Genomic DNA, 6,000 nt, shown 5'->3' with positions numbered 1-6,000 from the left:
ATTTCGATAGAACACATAAGGATATGTTTTCATCTGAAATGCATTGGTTTAAAAGATCCCTTATCTACACAAGCCCTCAATTGTTTTCTTGTAATTATTTTTCTATTGGTTGATTTGTAGTAATTTTTTTTAATTTATATGCAATTATACGTAATCTTTTCATCTGAAAAGTGTTGAGTTGAAAGATCACTAATCTAGGCAAGAATATATTTAATCAAGTTGTTTTTCACTGTCTCTCCATATGTATTTCTCCCCCTGCTGCCATTTTGCAACCATCTCATCTGTGCCTGTTTTACAAGTATTTTAATGGAATGTGCTCTCATGAACTTGTGCCCCCTCGACATGCATATTACTTAGCAACAAAATCACACCCTTTCACTGTTAAGGTTCCTAAATGCCAGAAAACTTATTTTTTAAATCTTAAAATTTCTAAAACTTTCAGTAACTTTTTCAGAGGCAAAATTTTTAAATTGTATAAAATCAGAAGTGTGCACAATGAATATTTTTATATTGGTTTCATTAAAAAATATTCAGTATAACAAGAAAAATCAAGATAAAAGTTTAAAACATCTAAAAATAAGAGAAATTTAAGACACAACTAGTCCTCACAAGCAAAAGCATCTCTTAGATTAGATAGACATAAAACATTTTGTCTTGCGCTTTCATGCTAGGACTAATGCATGGTCATGGTAAAGAAAAATTACTTTACCACTAACTCTAAGTCTGATTAGCAATTGTCTCTAAGAAACATCAATTCCTCATTAACCTCCAAACCAAAGTAGCATTTTCATTCTAAAAACAATAAGCATCAAATTAGTGACCAAATGTAACAAATGTTATGATAGAGAAGCTTTGGAATGCCGACTTAATCTATTAATAGTGTGTGTGTAAAGAAATATAGATGGGGAGGTTTTGTGCACAATCCTGCATTATGGCACCATAAAAATAATTCCTCTGTAGTAAGGTCATGCACACAAGCAAAAAGATGTGCACCAACCCCAAGTCTCAGTGGTTAGACACCTCAATATGTCACCAGACACTCACTGCTCACTATAAATTACTGCTCTGATATCCAGGCTAGTCATTCATTGTCAGGTATAGTGATTGAGTTCTTCCTTTGTAACGGGTTTGTTTTTTTGCCACCTCTCTGCTCCTATAACACTGTGAGGCGGCTGATGTGAATGTTGGGAGGGTGCGGCGCAGGGAATCGGGTTTCAGTGGTGGAATTTGGAATTGTTAAAACTTAATATGTGAAATAAGCCACCTCGGAATTATATTTTTTTGGAAAAATGAGCAAATTTAAAAGTAGGTTAGAATTGTTTAAACAAAAAAGCTCATCGCTAAAAATAGCATACAAAGAAAAAAATGAAATGGAATTGACCCGGGTCGATATTTGATAGATGTGGCGAAGCATGCTGGAAATGTGTAAGTCAAAGGCTGTATTACGAGCTGATCACGATATAAACTTGCGTTTTTTGCTAGTGAGAGTCTTGATTCGTGTGCTGTCAGGAAGGAGTCATAATCGGTGTGCCGCCAAGGCGGTTCTTGGCGATATGGCACATCGGGAAAATATTTCTTTTGTAAAGGAGAAGCGTCCAACTAGGCCAAGTTGTAACGTTGTGGCAGTGCCAAGATGGCTGATGTTACAAGTAAGGTAGTCTTGATCGGCATGCCACCGAGGACTGCCTCAATAGCATGGCACATCGGGAGAATATATCTTTATGAAGGAAAAGTGTCCAACCAAGCCAAGTTGTAAAATTGCAGTAGAGAAAGGCGACTGACGTAACCAAAGGAAGAAAGAAAATTTCTTTGTGAAGGAGAAGCGTCCAACCAAGCCGAGTCGTAACGTCACGATGGTGAAAGGCAACTAACATAACCAGTGAAGGAAAGAGAGGATCTTTGTGAAGAGTAGGTTCTTTCAGACGGAGAGAAAAGACTGATCGGATAGGCCACGTTCAACTTCTGCCCCACCACAACCTAGAAATCTAGACGCCCACAGTGGTCGTCACTCACGGTTCCACATCGATGTAACAAGTAATTGGAGTTTTATTTTTGGTTATAATACACTTAGACTTATTATTTATAACAAGTCATCTGTTTTGTCTTTCTCTCTCGTCTTATACTATAGTCTGACTTTGGTTGTCAGTGTTGGTGCTGCAAATACATGTATTTTCAAATTGACAATAATGAACAAACATCTGGGATCATTTTCTTAACAAAAATAAATTTCAGATACAGTTTATGCAAAGAAAAGTTAAACAATTCGAGCTCTCCAAATTTAAGTAACATTTTCTATTTTCTGATTGAAGAATTTTAAATTGAAATCAAATTGTCCAATTTTCTCAGTTGGAGTATGCAATAGGGAAAAAACCTGGACCCTGGCAGGGCTGAGGGAAAAAGACGCTCTGACACCGGATTTTTATGAAAACCACTAATTCTGCACATCTCATTTCTCTCTAGAAGAAAAAAAAAAAAAAAAAAGAACTTTGTATTCTTTTTAATATTCAACCGATGGCTGTGTTTATACAGTGTCATTTTAAAGATTTTTTTTTTACATAGGCATCACCACATTATCAAGGCCAAGAGGCCACTCAAGGATAAGGGTTAAAGAGTGTACAGTAGAAATTGGACAATATAGTAATCATTAGTAATGAAAATTTGGTAAATTTGATAACTTATATGGAACGGCTCATCAAGAACTTGAAGACAACCATATTGTAGTCAGCTGGAAAGCAGGAAAACGGAAGACAATTCCACAGGCGTGCAGTTCTAAGAAAGAAGCTTTGTTCATGGAATCTACGTTTAGGTTTAGGCACAGATAAAGAGTGGGGGGAATTATTGATTCCTGAATCCTTCCTAAAAATTATCAGTATCGTAAAAGTACTTACTATGAGCCAAGCTATTCCATTAAGAATAACCGTACCTCCACTGAAGCTCAGTGTTAACCTGGCTTAATTGGGATGTTTCACAAAACCAATTCTTTCCACTAGCATCCTTTGGAATTTTTCATGACATTGGAAATTCATTACTACGACTTCCCAAATCCTTATCCAACTACTCATTTACAAAAAAAAAAAAAATAAAAAAAAAAATTTTTTCACACTCCACCAGATAAAAGATTACACGTATACATTTTTCTCTTTTCCAAGTTGGCCAGTCTATTTCTTTCTGGTCAAAATTCTCAACGATCATGGTTGCCATGGTACAAATCTTCAGGCATCCTACATCAGACTTCTGTCTCTGCCACAAAACAACTCAATTATTGACGAACCATCATCTCATCAGCAATTCAACTCCTCTCTACCACTGGCGTCAACAAATGACGCACATTTTTTTTTAATCAAAATATAATCTTTTGTCAAACCCTTACTCATCACTAGCACAATTAACCAGATTGTTTTTGGTTCACGTTAAAAGAAAAAAACAATGGCATGTGTTACGAGTACAATTACGGATTTAAATGAAGAACCCTAAAGCAGAATTACAGATTTACAAGGAATATTTATTTACACCGAAAGAGTGTTTGTATGTCAGAAACACATATTTGTGTGGGGCGTTTGCTCAATTGGCAAAGTGCTTGCCTCACATGCAAGAGGCTTGGGTTTCGACTCCCGAGTTCGGATGTGTCTAACCGATGAACCCAAATCAGGGTGAAACTCAAGTCTTGGACTTCCAGTTCGTTGACTGTCATGGCTCTTGTGAGCTGCGACATTGTTTGGCTGTGGAATTTTTTATATATGAGAAAGAGAGAACACAACCTGTTAGACAAAAAAATTACAAGGGCAGGTAACTGGTGTGTTTGAGTAAACACATCTTAAATTTTAAAGGCATGTGCTCATAAACCTTCCCGTGAATGCTCAAAATGAAACAAATTGAAAACAGTAAATGTAGTATTCTGGTGACTGCAATGATTTGAACCAAACATGGCATAGTCAAGTCACATTTCTACATTTATTTATCTAACAAATTTGGTGACAGTATTCATTATTTATAGAAAATTCAAATTAGTAAAAGTATGGTCGGTTTCAAAATCCAAATGTGCTGAGTACATCAATATTGATAACTACAACCTTAGAGTGCTGGATCCAAAAATTGAGAACGCAATATTTTTATGTATATGCATTATAAAAACTATTTAATTTTCATGTAGCATTTCGAGACTGAATGACTTTCTACTTGACAGTTTCAATGCTTCAAACCTACTCTCAAGTAATCCAACAATTCATTCGTAAAATAAAGCCTTGGTATTATAACGGCCGAAGCAACATTAGAAATAACATTCTAATTAGCACTTTAAATGTTCCAAAATTCTAAACTACTTTATTGTTGATTCTTTCATAAAATTTTGCTTTCTCCTAAAAGATTTAATGTTCAAATCCATGAAGCCCATGCTTCAGTCCTCATCCTCATTTGGTTTTCTATCACCTAGCAACAATAAATTAAAAAAAGAAAATCGCTTTTTTCTTTTTCCTCTAAACTGTCAAGTAGAACGTCATTCAGCTTCAGAATTTTATAGAAAGGATGAAATAAGGACAGAACGAACTGTCACAAAGTTTGTATAATTCTAATCAGCATTAAAATGGATCAGAAAATTATTTTTTAACCCTAAATTTGTCAGCTTTTATACTAAAAGTTACTCCCCTTAGAGAAAAGGATGTAGGTGTGCATGTCGCGAAAAAAGAATGGACTGAATAGAGAAAAGAAGGGTGATGGAGGAATATGGGGTGAGAGAGTTTTCATAGAAAATTGCAACACTTCTTTCTTGGGCAGTGGCAGGTATATCTGCTAGTCTAAAAGATCAGCACTAAGATCTGAAATGCCTTCAATAGGCATTTAAAATTGTTGCATATTGCTATACATACTAGATGACTGACCAACAAGCCATGCATGTGTGGTCCTCTGGTGCTGCATGTGAGATAACACCACAAAAAAGTGAATAAATGATGAATGTGAGAGGTGTGAAGGACCAACATTGCCTTCACATTTTCCAGAAAAATCCAATAGATGGAGTAAAAAGTATCATTTTTTGCAATTTTGGTCATTTGTGACTCTTTTTGAGCTTCTGGGAACGATGAATCCCAGTGAAAATGGACAAACAGTGTAATTTCACACCTTAAGACATGTATATTTGAATTCAGCACCATGGAAAACCACTATATAGACATACATATCAAGTTTTTGAGTAATATGAAAAAAAAAAGAGCTCCAAAAAGGCATGTTTTTTTAGCTCTAAAAGTCCCAGAATTTTGCCAGGGTCATCCATACCGAATTATATTAAGAACAATAGCCTCCACAGTTTCAGGAAAATCTAATGGTGGATCAAACACCATGAAGCAAAAAGTGCCATTTTTGACCCCCTGGGGATGCCGAATCTCAGCGGAGCAGTTTTAGGCCTTAACACATGTATATTTCAGTTGACCACCATAGTCGGACATATCAAGTTTTTGTTGAGAAATATGGAAAAAAGAGCAACAAGAAGGGGCGTTTTTAGCACTAAAAGTCCCCAGAGACGCAAACCAGAATTTTGCCAGGGTCACCCATACAGGATTTATATTAAGAACAATGGGCTCCACATTTTGGCCAAGTTTCAGAAAAATTTAATGGATGGATCAAAAGTTATCGGGCAAAAAAGTGTAATTTTTTTTTTTTTTATCCCTAGGGACGCATCGGGAATTTTCAAAAAAAAAAAAAAAAAAAAAAAAAAAAAAAATTTTTTTTTTTTTTTTTTTTTTACTCTGCACATCTATTTAATGAAATAGAATTTGTGATAAAATTTCAGGACGGTCATCTGGTAATCGTCCAGATGCCACTGAAAACAGGTCCATTTGCGATAAATTGGGGGACCAATTTTTATAATTTCATGTTCAAATGAACAGCTACAGCAGGAATTGAAATACACCCTACTAAAACCGATCACAGCTGATGAATTTCAAAAATGTCATCTGGACGTGAGGACATTTTAGAGGAAAGATATGCAATAAAATTCTGTTTTAAATTTGG

Source organism: Euprymna scolopes, chromosome 5 (genome assembly GCF_053919585.1).
Source record: "Euprymna scolopes isolate OS-2025 chromosome 5, ASM5391958v1, whole genome shotgun sequence".
NCBI classification, from domain to species: domain Eukaryota; kingdom Metazoa; phylum Mollusca; class Cephalopoda; order Sepiida; family Sepiolidae; genus Euprymna; species Euprymna scolopes.
This window is presented reverse-complemented; position numbering follows the sequence as displayed.